Source organism: Sciurus carolinensis, chromosome X (genome assembly GCF_902686445.1).
Source record: "Sciurus carolinensis chromosome X, mSciCar1.2, whole genome shotgun sequence".
In the NCBI taxonomy this organism is placed as follows: Eukaryota; Metazoa; Chordata; class Mammalia; order Rodentia; family Sciuridae; genus Sciurus; species Sciurus carolinensis.
The window spans coordinates 56,708,215-56,723,360 of record NC_062232.1 but is presented as its reverse complement, the minus strand read 5'-3'; the positions used below and the strand labels follow the sequence as shown (position 1 = coordinate 56,723,360).

Sequence of the window (15,146 nt, the reverse complement as noted above, 5' to 3'; positions counted from 1 at the left end):
CCTGCCTTCTGCTCTCATTATTAAATAAATAACCTCTAAGAGAAAGCTAAATGAGAATTATTTGTTTTCTCCCCAAGTTCCTGTGAATTCAGTTTAATAGTTCTTCAAGGTCCAATATATTGTACTTCTGGCCTTCTTGACCTTTTTCCTTCCAGTACTGGGGATTGAATCCAGGGGTGTTTTAACACTGAGCTACATCCCCAGCCCTTTTTATTCTTAATTTGAGACAGTATCTCACTAAATCAACAAGGCTGGCCTGGAACTTGTGATCCTCCTGCCTCAATCTCCCACTTCAGCCTCCTGAGTAGCTGGGATTATAGGTGTGAACCACCCTGCCTGGCTGTAATGTAATTCTCCTTGTTTATTTTGATTAGAATTAGCTTGTCACCACAAAGATGGTAATTGTTAATGTGAATAAAAGGTTTCATAACTTGCCCCAATAATGATCTATCCTGCTCCCCGGTGTTGTCATCTGTAAAAGTTAATGTAAAAACTCATTCAAAAAGTGAAGGAGGGGTCTGGGGATATAGCTCAGTTGTAGAGTGCTCACCCCGAAAGCAGGAGGCTCTGGGTTCAATCCCCAGCACTGCCCAAAAAAAAAAAAAAAAAAAAAAAAAAAAAGTGAAGGAGGGCTGGGGTTGTGGCTCAGCGGTGGAGCACTTGCCTAGCATGTGTGAGGAACTGGGTTCCATCCTAAGCACCACATAAAAATAAAGTAAAGGCATTGTGTTCATACGAAACTAAAAAAAAATATTTAAAAAAAAGTGAAGGGGGTCGGGCACTGTGGGGCATGCCTATCTATAATCCCAGTGGCTTGGGAAGCTAAAGCAGGAGGATTGTGAGTTCAAAGCCAGCCTTAGCAAAAGCAAGGTGCTAAGCAACTCAGTGAGACTCTGCCTCTAAATAAAATACAAAAAATAGGGCTGGAGATGTGGTTCGGTGGTTAAGTGTCCCTGAATTCAATCCCCAGTACCGCCCCGCAAAAAAAGTGATGAGATTTTAAATATATATTTTAGAAATTATAGTTTGTATCTATTTCTTAATAGGTGTAACTTTTAAAGTATGCACTGTTATTTTTAATTATGAAATAGAGCAATACCTTACTATATATTCCCACTTGTGTATGTTTTATTAAAATATATAAGCAAGAAATTATAGATAAGTGACAATGTCCTTAGGAAGACAAAGATTTTCCTCTTAGGAAAGAGAAGTAATGGTGATATAAATAAAATAAAGTTTATATCTGCATGAACTTAAGAAAAATAAATGTAAAAGTAAAGACTTTGTGGCAACGACAAAATATGAACAACAGATATTCCCTAATATCTGTTAAATTAAAAATACTACTACCTTAAAAAAAAAGTGAAGTGGGGTGAGAAAGGGAAAGGGGCTGGAGCATCCATTGGGCCTGAACTGCTAGTGGCAGAAAAACCCTAATATACAGTATCTTGCTCTGTCATCACTTCCTATTACCCTGCCTTCCAAAACGAAATCAAGATTTTGTTAACAACTTACAGGAAAGTCAGAGGACAGACAATAGTATTCATCAACTTTGGAATTGGGATCTGTAATACTATTTGCCCCTTTAAACTAACAAAGACAAGGAGGGAGAAAATTGGAAATATTTTTACTAATGATTTTCCACCTTAAATACTATCTAAAGATGCTGACATGCTATAACATTCCAAGATTCTAGAATTTATTTTCCTCCCGAAATATTTTATTTTTGTAAGATGTTTTTTAGTTGCAATGGATCTTTATTTTTTTTTTAATATGCAGTGCTGAGAATCGAACCCAGTACCTCACGCATGCTAGGCGAGCACTCTACCACTAAGCCACAACTCCAGCCGTTCAAAACCTTTTAAAAGTAATTTTTTGTGTGTGCTGGGGACTGAATCCGGGCCACTTTTCCACTGAGTCACATCCCCAGCTCTTATTTATTTATTCATTTTGAGACAGGTCCTTGTTAAGTTGCTGAGGTTGGCCTTGAACTTTTTATCCTAATGCCTCAGCCTCCCAAATCACTGGGATTACAGGCATGAACTTCTGTGCCCAGCTAAAGTAATTATTAAAAACAATTCAGGATAAGGCTGGGGGTGTAGGTCAGTGGTAGAGGGCTAGTATGCACCAGGTCCTGAGTTGGACCCCAGCACTGCAAACAAACAAAAAAACAGGAAAAAGAAAAATAGAAAACCAAATGCAAATAAAATGTGTGCATTCAATATCTTTGAGGTCAAAAATACTTTGAAGACATCCTTACATTTATCATGACATGTTTTAGAAAGCAAAAAAGCAGCGAGTATGCATTGATTCTTATTTTGTGGAAGGCAAGATTATAATTATGGAAAGGTTACGGTACTTTAAGGCTGGGGAAAAAATCCAAAGTGTATGTTAAATGCCTCAATTAATAGGGCTTGTCAGATAAGTCTTTCAATTTTCTCAATACCAGATAAACCACATAGAAAAGAAAAACAAGAAGGGGAACACTAAGTATCACTTCATTCTGAAAAAGTCTAGCCTCCTCTAACAATTCTTCCTCATTTCAGTGGTAGTCATCTGCACCTGCACAGGAGTTGATATGGAATGCCCATTAAGCTTAGAAAGCAGGGCTGGAGATATAGCTCAGTTGGTAGAGAGCTTGCCTTGCAAGCCTAGGGCCTTAGGTTCAAATCCCTGCCACTACCCAAAAAAAAAAAAAAAAGACTTAGAAAGCCGTGGTGTCACTGGGCACGGTGGCTCATGCCTGTAATGCCAGTGGCTCAGGATAAAGAGTCACTTTTTAAAAAAAAAAAAAAAGTCATACTGTTCATCGTTTGGGTTGCCTTCTGTTAAGTGGAACCCAGGATACAGTTCAGTACAGTAGTAGTAGGGGGTGTAGTATGGAACAAAGGAAAATGACATACAAGCCAAAAAGCCTGGAGAGCTACTGGAGGTGATTTCCCCTTTGCTTCTCTGGAATTTGAAAAAGACACAATCTGAGTTTCTTTGAACCCTTTACCAGGGGACTTCCCCTCTCTCCTTTGGCCCTTACCTCTTTATCTTCCAGCTCCACGTGGTCCCTTGTATTGCTCTCTGCTTCGGACGTCTCTGGCTCTTGCTTTCCAGACATAGCTTCTGGTTTAGACCTCTGAATTTGGGGCCAGGACAGGGGGAAAGTCTGTTGGAGGTACTGACCACTAAGGGTTAACTGCTAGACTGACCACTGCTACCAGCCAGGAAGGGAAGTAGATAGTACTGAATGAGGGATGCCAGAGTCTAGGACTGGGCAGAGGCGACCAGGAGCCCAGCTGGGGAGGGGCTTGCTCACCTTGACCAGCAAGAGGGAGGTAAAATGGCAGTTTAATGACCGCCCCTCGCTGGCAGGGCACAATTGGGACTTCCGGCTAGAGTGTGTTTTCATCACAGCCCTTTCTCCTAGCCTTTCAAAAGAAAAAATATATATGTGAACGGAGCTTGGGTTGGGGGATGGAGCTCAGGGGCGGAGCGGGGAGAGTCTGGGAGGAGATAATGTCACATCTTTGCAGCATCCTCAAGGCCCTTTGTCATTGTAATCCCCAGGTCTTCCAGCAGCCAGAGTGAAGTGCTAAGAAAATGTCAGAGACCTCCCCGGAATTTGATAGGGAGTGGGGGAGGGAAATACTCTTCCTTTCCCCGGGTTGTGGGAGGTGGCAGCAAGCTGCCTCTGGTTCAGGTACTGGACCTCCCTGACTTATAAACTTGCCAAATGTTCACCTCCTAGCTTGACTCCTTCCTGCCCAGACAGTAATTACTTGATTTCCCAGCAGTGGTTGTGGAGTGCAGAACGACCCTGTCCCGGATCACGTAGAGAGCTTAGGTGTATGAAATGTGCTCTTAGTGATGGTTAAAAGGAACCACATGCAAATTACCTGCGTTAACCACCCAGTTGCCTACACGTGCCTGCAGTCCTCCATCCTCCTGCTGAGACCCAGGTATCCCGCCTACAACTTTCCCGCAGTCTCTAAAATCTTCTCCAAAGCCCAATTTAACAGCCTGGACACAGCCGGGCATAGTGGTGCCCGCAGCTCCAGCGGCTGAGTGCCGGGAGGATCGAGAGTTCAAAGCCAGCCTAAGCAATTTAGCGAGACCCTGTCTCTAAATAAAACCTAAAAATGGCTGGGGATGTGGCTCACGGATAAGAGCCCCTGGGTTCGATCCCCAGTTAAAAAAAAAAAAAAGTTCCCGCCTCCCAAAAAACCGAAACACAAGTCAACTACTCCCCCGCCCCCACTTTCTCTCTCTCTCTCTCTCTTTCTCTCTCTCTCTCTCTATTTTGGTACCTGGGATTGAACTCAGGAGCACTCCACCACTGAGTCACATCCCCAGCCCCTATTTTGTATTTTATTTAGAGACAGGGTCTCACTGAGTTGCTTAGCACCTCCCTTTTGCTGAGGCTGGCTTTGAACTCACCATCCTGCCTCCGTAGGCGCTGGGATTGCAGATGTGCGCCTCCGAACGTGGTGCATTGCAGCCATTTCGTGATGAAGGGGTCTTCTGGTCCCCATTACCCTTTTAACTCTTGTTGAAACAGCAACATTACCCAATGCCTTTCCCTTTAGAATTAGAAAAACACCTTTTTTCCTATTGTGTTTCCATTCAGTTCTTTGAACATGAACCACCTAATTGATTTTTTAATACCCTGGATAACCTAACCATTACCTAACCTGCCCCCGTTTTGAGAGTAGGCCTAGATGATCTCTAAGTACCCACTTCCCAGCTCAAAAACTCTTAATTCTAAAGGTAATCCAGAACATTTCTGCCTCATAAGAATCAGAACTTTAGAATAGCAAATATGTCAAGGATTGGGAGTGGGAAATTCAAAACAGGTACACCAACATATGGGGACTAATTGTTAAGATGAAATAAAAATTAGTAGGGAAATCATGGTTCTGGTGTGTGACCTTGGGTAAATAACTGTAACTCCCTGTCACATCTGATTTTCCTGTTTTTAAATTGGAGACAATTTTGTCTGCTCTACTTATCTAGCAGACTTTTTTTTTTTTTTGGTGAGTTATTGAGAAATAGAAAAGCTATATAAGTGTTAAAAGTCCTATAGATACATAAAGTGTGATTAGATATGTAAAATCTTGGTAAGAGCAGTCTAATAAAGGGAAAGGAATGAAAACAAATCGAATTACAAAACATTTTCTTAGTGTGTTATTTATCCACCATTTATAAATTATATACGAGTCATTGATAGAGTAGCATTTCTGGACTCAAGGACCTTTGGCACATCCCACATCTGGAATTCCTGCTCATTTCCAGGAAATCCATACATTTATTTGGCCAACTTTTGACCCAATTTCTCATTACTCATCTTCATTAATGCCTACTGTGTTACCAAATGCTGTGCTAGGGTACCTTTCAGGGAGATAAAGGAAATATAAAATGTATTTTTCTCCCTTGATAGCATAATGTGGTTTAACAAATATACATATTCTTATGAAGACATATGAACATTTAAAAATCTGCACAGTAGTTTAAAAAAATCGGTATGGTTATAATACAAAATACACTTGTAGAAATAGCACATATTACATACAATTGTTAATTAAGGGTCAAAGTGAGCGAGACAGACAATACTAGAGGCAGGATTTCTTTGCTATGAATGGTCAGTAAAGTCTACTGTACTAGCCTATAAGTGGGACAGCATTCCAAACATAAACACAGTGGTAGACTAGCAATTTTTTTTCGTACTCGAGGGAATCTAGTATTGGGCAGCTATAGATGTCACAACTTAGAAGGTTTCTGATGGCTTAAATAATAAATCAAAATCTACATAGCTCAAGGTTCTAATCTGACTCCATATTATTCTAAACAGCAAATCAACCTTTGTGCCTTATTTACTTGCCTTAAGATGAACATATCCGGGGTAAGCTATCAGAAGGAATGAAAGAAAATCCCCAGCTAATGATGGGGGTGTGGAAATGCTAGAAGTTATTTCTTTTTACAAGGACTACACTAGTTCACAGAGGCATCAAAATGCCAGATCCTGTCAGATTGCAGTCTACTAAGGACCGGTGCACTTCATTTTTCAACTTGGCTCCCGTCTGAATACCCAAAGAGTTTTATTTTACAGAAATCTGTTTTCTTCCATGGAATTGATAGTTGCACAGTGCGTAGCCTAAGATACCAGTTTGATCAAGGGAGAGCAAGATTTTTCTACTCCACTGAATGGTAAAGTTATTCTTGATAAATAATAGATCAAAGTCTCACATTTATCATTGTTATGATTTGGATAAGGAATGTCCCCAATAAAGCAAGGTTCAGAGGTGGGGCATTTAAGCAATGCTTAAATCACAAGGGCTCTCACCTCATACGTGGATTAATCCATTAATGGCCGAATGGACTACTAGGATGTGGGGACCTAGCTGGAGGAAGTAGGTCATAGGGGATATGCTCTGGAAGGGTTTATCTTCTCCCTATCTCCTCCCCACTCCTTCCTGGCTGTGATGAGCTAAGCAGCTTTCTTCTACTGTGCCTTTCAGCCATGATATTCAGCTTCACCTGAGACCCAAACCAATGGAGTCAGCCAAATATGGATGGAATCGTGAGCCAAAAACAAAGTTTTCCTCCTCTAAATTGGGTTGTATTAGGTATTTTGGTCCCAGTGATGAAAAGCAGACACACTAATGTACAAAAAGAACTCATGAAAATACATAGGGTTGTCCTTACAATGTTAAATGATAATGGTGTAAAATTTTAGAACTGCAGAAAACTATTAAAAGAGCCTTAAAGTTGCTCATTTGACAACACAGAAACTGAAGTTCATATCACTTAAAATATCACAGTTCATAAAGAGGCAAGACTAGGATCCTAGTTTAAAAAAATCCTCAGTCTAGTGTTCTTTTCATTCTATTATACCATTACCCCAAATCATGTAAAAATATCTAATATTTATTGAATTTTTGTTCTACCTTTTTATATTGTCTCACTGAAATATAAGAACACTAATAATTTCATACTGTTAATATGGTTATATTAATGAGGAATCTGAGGCTTAGAAAGGTAAAGTAACTTGTTCTAGATCAAAGAGCTGCTAAGTGGCTTAATTCAGGTCTATCTAGCACCAAGGTTCATTATCTTCATAACTATGCTGTACTGTCTAAAAGGAGTAAACCATACTTGGAAGAATGCTCAGCCTTGTTAGAAGTAAGTTTGAACTGAATTACTTATTAAATTCATTTTAAGTTCTCTTAAGTTAATAATAAAAAAGGAACCCAACACTGGAGAAGTTGTCAAGTAAGAATTTTTTTCAATTGCTGATAGTGATAAAATTAGGCAGTGTAAATTTTTAAGGAGAGCAATTTGGCATTATGTATCAGGAGTCATTAAAATGGTAACCCGCCCTTTAACTTGGCAATCCTATTTCTGGGATATATACTAAGAAAACATTTATGAATAAATTAGAAGATATTTGTACAAAACCATCAATCTTTTTATAGTGGAAAATGGAATTGTTCAAAAGCCCACAATGGAGAAATATTTAGATCCTCTAATAACAGAATGACAAAACTAGAATCTTTGAGGTTAATTTATTTAAATATAATTTCTTTGCTACCCCACCTTATTTTTCAGACAAAGCAATGGAACTCAAGTAAACTGTGCTATTAATTGGAATGAATATTCTATAGTCATCAAACATGATAAAGACCATGAAATATAAGAAAAGGTGTGAATAAAATATTAGAGTCACAGCTCCTATGAAAATGTAATGAAAAGAGAAAGAACAAAAAAAAACAGCCGGTAAAAAGTTAAATTTTTAGGCTCACTCCTTGACAGCTCTCTGACATCTCTAGATTATTGAACAGTTGGCATTATGCTGCTTGGAACATTGTATGATTTAGAGATCATTTATGGAGAGATGGGGTTGGGGAGAGAAGGGAGGTGTTTCTGTTCTTAACAATGCAAACATAATTCAAAGAAAACAGAATAAGAAAAACTGGAGTGGGAATCAGGCAACCTTAGCTTCAGTTCCAACTCTGCATTAAAAGCAAATCCCGGCCTCTACTCTGGAAACAGTCATTAGTATTGGAATTGATGACCTCAAAGATCTTTTTCCATATATAACATTTTATGTCATTGTATAATACGGTTCCAAGAAGCTTAAAATTAAATGCAAAGAGTTGGTTAGAACATCATGCTCATGAGGCCAAACCAGTGAGTTGAGATCCTACATGCTTCCCTTGTTCTATGATCACTGTTCTCTCAACCCTTGCTAGTAATCTCACAAATATGAATCACTGGTCACAGTGAGGTCCCAATCAATGCCTATGGGCTACATTCTCAAAAGCAGTATAAAATGCCAATGTAATGCTACCTGAATATTAGGAAAACAAGGCATAAGCTGCTTAAAACTCTTAAAGTCAGTTTGTTGAAAGTCGATTGAAAAGATTTAAAAGAAGACCCTTTTGTTTGTTTTTTTTTTTGGGTGCTGGGGATCGAACCCAGGGCCTTGTTGCTTGAAAGGCAAGGCAAGCACTCTACCGACTGAGCTATCTCCCCAGCCTCAAGAAGACCCTTTTAAGAGACTGTGTTTGAAAGGAAAAAAAGTGGAAAGGTAAATTAATTAGTAATCTATAGTACTATATGCCACTGAGGTTTCCACACAAATTGGAGTCTGACAGCTGTTGGTGTTCACTGATTATAGCTTTCCTGAGAAAGGATCCCTTCATTTTCTACTGTGCCCTGTGGCTACCGGGTGTGGAAATGTCCTGGATGACAGCAATATTCTCCTTCACCTTACACTATTGAAAGTCCTTGTATATCCATAATCTCATACATCCTTATAATATTCCTGTAAGGCAAGGGTTGTTATATTCATCCCATCTCATAAATATATCAAAGACTTTAGGCAATCTCAAAGCTAGTCAGATGTGGAGCCAGAATTTGAATCGGGACAATCTGATTCTAAGTTCAGAACTCTCTGCAAGACTACTTCCATCTACCTTAGATGCAAAGTCTCACTGAAATCTCCAAGGATCACCTATCCTATTTTTTCCAATTAACTTGTCCCAAATCCCTTTTCATAGTGTAGCTCTGCTTTTCATTCTGTTGTAGCCCAGCAAGACTAGAAAGTGGAAAAGACTCATTGCATACACAGAAAACAGAATAAAGATTAACATCTTTGGGCTGGGGCTGGGGCTCAGTGGTAGAGCCCTTGCCTAGCCTGTGTTGAGGACCTGGGTTTGATTCTCAGCACTGCATATAAATAAATGAATAAAATAAAAGTCCATCAACAACTAAATTTTTTTTTAAAAAAAGATTAACATCTTTAAAACGAAGGCAAGCCCTTTGCACCTAGACAATAGGTAAAATTCCTAGAGGGAATCTCAGAGATCAGCAATACCACAACCACCACAGGCTGAGAGATGTAGGAAATCAAATTTATTTCAAAGACTTACTAGGGCAGAGCCTTTTGAGAACTCCAGGGCATTCTACTCCCCAGGACCACCTAAGCGGGCAAAGCACTCAGAGATCACTGAAGCTGTGGTTCAAGTATCATGTAGTTGGCAGACCTTCGCATTGACCACGTGATGGTGGTTTTGCAGACACACAGAATGCAAGAGTTATAGAGGTCATGGCAGTGTTTGTTGAGATTTCAAAGGAAAGCCTAGAGACTAATTTGTGAAGCGAGGCCAGAGTCCCTCCAAGTAGCCCCTGACAGGGTGGTGTGTAGTGAAATTTTGAGAGTAAAACTGAAGTTGCAGCGGAGAGTCCAGGAAAATAGAGATGTCAGAAACATGGAAAGCCTGCCAAGGGAAGCTAAAAACCTGCTGAAGAGAGAGGACATTTGGGCTGCCACCAGCAAAGCCATAGAGGGGTGGGGCTGCCCAAGTCCTTCAGAGGCCTCATCCCACTGCAGTGTGCTCTGGATGACAGACATGAAGTTGTAGGACTTCATGTTCACCTTGCTGGGTTCTGGTCTTGCTGTAGCCAGATCCTCCTTTCTGTTCCCCTATTCCCCTCTTTCAGAATGGGAATGTTTACCTCCTGCCATTTATCTTGACAGTAAATTAACTTTAAAAAAACTCTTGGTGGGTGTGGTGGTGTATGCCTGTAATCCCAGCAACTTGGAAGGCTGAGGCAGGAGGATTGCAAGTTCAAAGCCAGACTTAGCAACTTAGTGAGGCCCTAAGCAACTTAGCAAGACCCTGTCACAAAATAAAAAATGAAAAGGTTGGGGGTATGGCTCAGTGGTTAAGTGCCCCTGAGTTCAATCCCGGCTACCAAAAAAAAAAAAAAAAAGTTGTTACAGGGGCTAGGAGCTAAGAATTTGCCTTGAGACTTAGAGTAGACTTTGGATGTGGACTTTTGAGCAATACTGGAACAGTTAAAACTTTAGGGACTCTTGGAGATTGACTGAATGCTTTTTGCATTGTAAGATGGACATGAGCCTCTGAGAGCCAGAGGGATCTTAAGTGTCCCTCAAAACCCATGTGTTAAAGGCTTGGTCTCCAGCATGCCACTATTGGGAGGTGGTGGAACCTTCAAGAGGTAGGGCTTAGCGGGAGGTCTTCAAGTCACTGGGGGTGTGCCCTGGAAGGGGATGTGAAGAGGACCCCAGCTCTTTCCTCTTCCTCTCTCTCACTCCCTGGCCATGAAGTGAATTAAGTTTGCTCTGCCACACTGCCATGATGTGCTGCCTCAACACAGGCCCAAAACAGTGGGGCCAACATACCATGGACTGAAACCTCCAAAACCATGAACCAAAATAAACCTTTTCTCTTTATGCATGTATACATACATTTCTATATGTACATATGTGTACACACATGTTGTTTCTGTCAGTCGTTTCTGGTTGGAGGAGGAAATGTAAGACTTTGGGAAACTGATTCAACAGCATACTTCTCTTCAGTTTCTCTGTTCATCATGGCATGACTTGACTCATTCTTCCCTCACTACAACTTCTAGCATCAGAATGGACCTGCTGGTATCTTTTGACCAGGCACTCTTGCTTACCATAGAGACTTAATTCTTGCTTGCTGCCTGGAACATGCAAGAGTCAGGCTTAGAGGCTACACCTACACTAACATGAGACAGGTGCATTCATCAGCATGGCCAGTAAAGTTCCCATGCCTATTTTCCAGAACAGATTCATTGACTATTTCCAACTGTTTTTTTTTTTTTTTTTTTTTTTGTACTGGGGATTGAACCCAGGCACACTTAACTACTGAGCCTCATCCCAAGCTCTTTTTTTTCTTTTTACATTTTACATAGAGGCAGGATCTCCAAGAGTTGCTGAGGCAGGAGGATTGCAAATTCAAATCAGTCTCAGCCACTCAAACCAGCTGAGGCTGGTTTGAACTCGCAATCCTTTTGTCTCAGCCTCCCAAATTGCTGGGATTACAAACATGTGCCTGAGCACCTGGCTTATTTCTAGCACTTTGAGTAAAACAAAGGTTAAGACAGGGATGAAAAAAAGTCAAAGCTGAGACAGAAAAAGGCCAAACAGAAAAAAACAAATAAAACTGAAGATTTAACACAAGAGTGTCAGACCAACATTAGAGATTAGGAAAATGGGGCTCAGATTACAGGTGTGTTTCCCCTCAAATATAGATGTTCTGAGTTTCCAGTCGAAAACGTCATTTATTTCAATTTCTCTTATCTCCAGCCACCACAAATAATCAGCTGAAGGAAAAGGAGTCCTTGAAAAGTTCACCAGCAACCCAGAGTATCAAACCCTTGCTTTTAATTCATCACTAAATGCTCTTGCTCTTTGGTCTCCATTATGCACATCCTATTTTAGTTCATTAAAACTTCACAAAATGGGAGGTTTATCTTTCAAAAGCATTTACAAGTCCCCTTTATCTCCCTCTGCTCTGTTCAGATCATCATTTATGCCATTTAAATATCTACATTGCTGCCCACCTTTTATCCATGAAACCTCATGTCAAACTGTACATAGTACAGGACATTTTGACTAAAGAAATCAGAACTGGACTCTCAGCTACCTCAGAGGTCTGCTGGTGGATTGGATTTACTTTTTTTCCACCTTCTACCAAATAATCCAATCCTAGTCCAAACTACTTAAAACATGTATTTAAAAAAATCACAAACCCAAAGTAGAATACAAAGTTGATTTCAGCAAACAAGATGTTTGCAATTTAATATATTGTATTAGGTGTATATGAAGTATATAAATACATATATATTGATAGGCCGTATATGATACCAAAATAACATAGTAGTTAAGATCATAGTCTCTAGAGAAACAAAACAGTAGTAGCAAATCCTTAATGGTGTACCTGGCACATATTAACTGCTCAATAGATATTAAGTGAAAGAATAAGTCAATGAACTGTTCCACCTTAGAAATTAGCTCTCAGAAAGTGGGATCATATGCTGTGTAGTCATGGTAGGAGCCCAGACACATGATGGGTGTATAAATGTCAAAAGAATCCAAGTAGTTCCCATAAGTACAAAGAATAGGAAAAAATATCCACAACTTCTATCCTGGCAAAGGTTTTCTGTTTTGACCTTTAAATTAGTTTTAGTTATACATATTGAGATTCATTCTGACATAAATGTACAAGCATGGAATATAATTCGCTCCCATTTGGTCCTCAGTACTTCCCCCTTCCATTCCCCTGTTCTCTTTCCTGTACTCTACTGATCATTATTTATAGTTTTTTTTTTAACATTAGTACCTTGTGAGGTGAGATTCAAAGTTTTGTATAGACAACATGACTAATATATGCAACAGTAGGTAATCCTGACAAAGGAATTGGATGTTTACCTATATTCTTCACTAGAAGCATTAAAACAGACTTGATATCATTCCACTCCTTTCACATTGCCTGACTCGATCCTAGTAAATCTATTAGACAGGTATAATTACTCCTATTTTACAACAGAAATCAAGGCTAAAAGAGTTAAACTACCTTCCCAAGATTATCTATAAAGGGAAATGGCAGGTAGGAAGCATAAAGACACTTTTACTAAATCCAGGGCTCCTCTTCTGGGATAATGGCTAATGGACAAAGCAGGTAAGAGGCAGCTGTCTTAGAGGAGAGAGAAATAACCCCATAGGGATCCAGAATACAGCAAGTTATTATGTGAGGAGGGAATGCTTTTCAGAGTTTCTCGGAGGTGGAAGTCAAATTTAAAAAGCCATCAAGGGAAGCAGTAAGAAAGTTTGTGGTTGATATTTAGGAAAGGGTGTAGGCAATTTGTTTTCTCATCTAACTGCTGAAAGTTACAGAATGATAAATGTAGCATTTGCTAATGTTTTCCATTGAGCTGTTAGTGTTCTTAAGTCACAAAATTTGAAAATTGGTGACTTCCTTCTCTGACCTTCAGGGACAGTTCTGCAGAATGGAGCAATGAGGGTGTTTCATGTGCCCTTGATTGGAGAAAAAAGGACACTCTCCTATTCTTAGCTGCTGGGGATGGTAGTTTGATCTCTCAAATTTTTACCAGCACCTCACCCAATTAGCAGCTCTAAGTAGTGTGTTTATTCCTAATTTCTGCTCCCAAATCTCCCCATTTATGCAGAGGAAGACAAAGATTCTTAAATAGTTTCTGAATGCTGTTTCTCCCATGTGATGTTGCAATGTATTTCAAGAGTCATAAAGACTTTATGCCCTTTTAAAAAATTTTTTTAGTTGTCAATGGACCTTTATTTATTTATATGTGGTGCTGAGAATCAAACCCAGTGCCTTATGAATGCTAGGAAAGCGCTCTACCACTGAGCCACAACCCCAGTTCTATACCCTTTTATTCAATAACTGAATTCTCTTAATAAGCCTTCTTTTCATCCATTAGACCCTCATACAGGTCCTCTTACAGCAAAACCTGACTTAGTTCTGGTCGCAGTGTCTAAGCATATTGAATTTGGCCTATTTTTGAAATATTTTTCTAAATTTTCTTTTAGATTAACATCAATTTGGTTCAATACAGTAAGAGATAAGAAAAGCAATCAGTAGTCCTATCCAAATAACAAAACAAAATGTAGGTTTCATAGGTTCCCACCAAGTATCACCTTGGGCAGTATCACCCTTGGGAAATAACAAGACCAATTCTGCTTTGGGTGACTGATCAAATTAAAGATCACTTATAGAATAACATGTTGGTGTTCCTTGCTTGTGGCAGTTTCTCTAGGAGGAATAGTGATGCCAGTATTTTATTTGGAAGCTTAGCCAGTTTCATAAACACTATTCATTCATCATTATACACAGACCTTCAAAAGCAAATGATTCCAAATATACCAATGTCAGAAAAGTCATCTCATGGGAACTATTCTGCCAGAATTTGATGAGACTTTAGAGATTATCTCTGAGGGATCTCAGAGATCATGAAATAAAGTACCCATAACCACCAGGTAAAATCAATGAATGAAGATGAAGCAGGTCATATGTAAAACACTTCCCTTACACACACACACACAGGCTCTCTAGTGCACCCCCAAGCTACAGTTTAAAGAAATACATATAGCTCATGGTATTTTTTTCTCAGTTTGGAAATACATGGGTTTGAGAAATACTTTGCTTTTCATTATGCCATAAGAGAACTAATATAACCTGAATTTCAGGGAGATAAGAGGGAATAGTAGTGAACATGGCAAAACAGAAAATAAAAGTTCCATCAAAAAGGGTCAGGCTGCTACTCAGCTGTAGCTAACTGTTGCGATATATATAAAGAGTCATAAAGACTTGTGTAGAAATCCGTATGTATGATTTCTTTTTAAAAAAGCCAGAAATTTGAACTTCTATGTGAAGTCTCTTACTTTTCAGTTCTGGCAATTACTTCAAAAGATGTGAAAAAAGATTCACAGGTAAAAAAAAAACATGTCTTTGGGCCAGATGTGGATTAGTTAACCTTAACTAACCCAAGTTCCTATCTTGGGTATGACAAACAAAATCACAGTTACCTAGTGTCCTGATTTCTGCTAGAGGATTACAACTCAATTTTCTTGGTAATTACAACTGGAGAATTCTCGTATCCCCCAGAGAATTTTCTACATTTAAGTTAATTATCTTATGAAGAGTTAAGTATTATTTACTGGCAGATTTAAAGGCATGTGGCTTCCACCCTTAATGTAAAATGCAACATAAAAGCACTTCCCACATAGCACATCCTACTTCACATTTAAGAACTTATCAATGAAAAATATTTATTTTTCCCTC

General features: G+C 39.3%; 1 protein-coding gene across 4 annotated transcripts in view; it reads right to left on the bottom strand.

Annotated features, from left to right (window-relative positions):
* Positions 1-15,146, bottom strand: part of Chic1 (cysteine rich hydrophobic domain 1) — a 117,235-nt gene that overhangs the window by 52,582 nt on the left and 49,507 nt on the right. For 3 of the 4 annotated variants that reach the window (XM_047535511.1, XM_047535514.1, XM_047535513.1), the window contains exon 7: positions 3,032-3,127. The exons of the other annotated variant lie outside the window; for it this stretch is intronic. The gene's annotated coding sequence lies outside the window, so the exon portion shown is untranslated. The remainder of the gene's footprint in view (positions 1-3,031; positions 3,128-15,146) is intronic. 4 annotated transcript variants of the gene reach the window in all.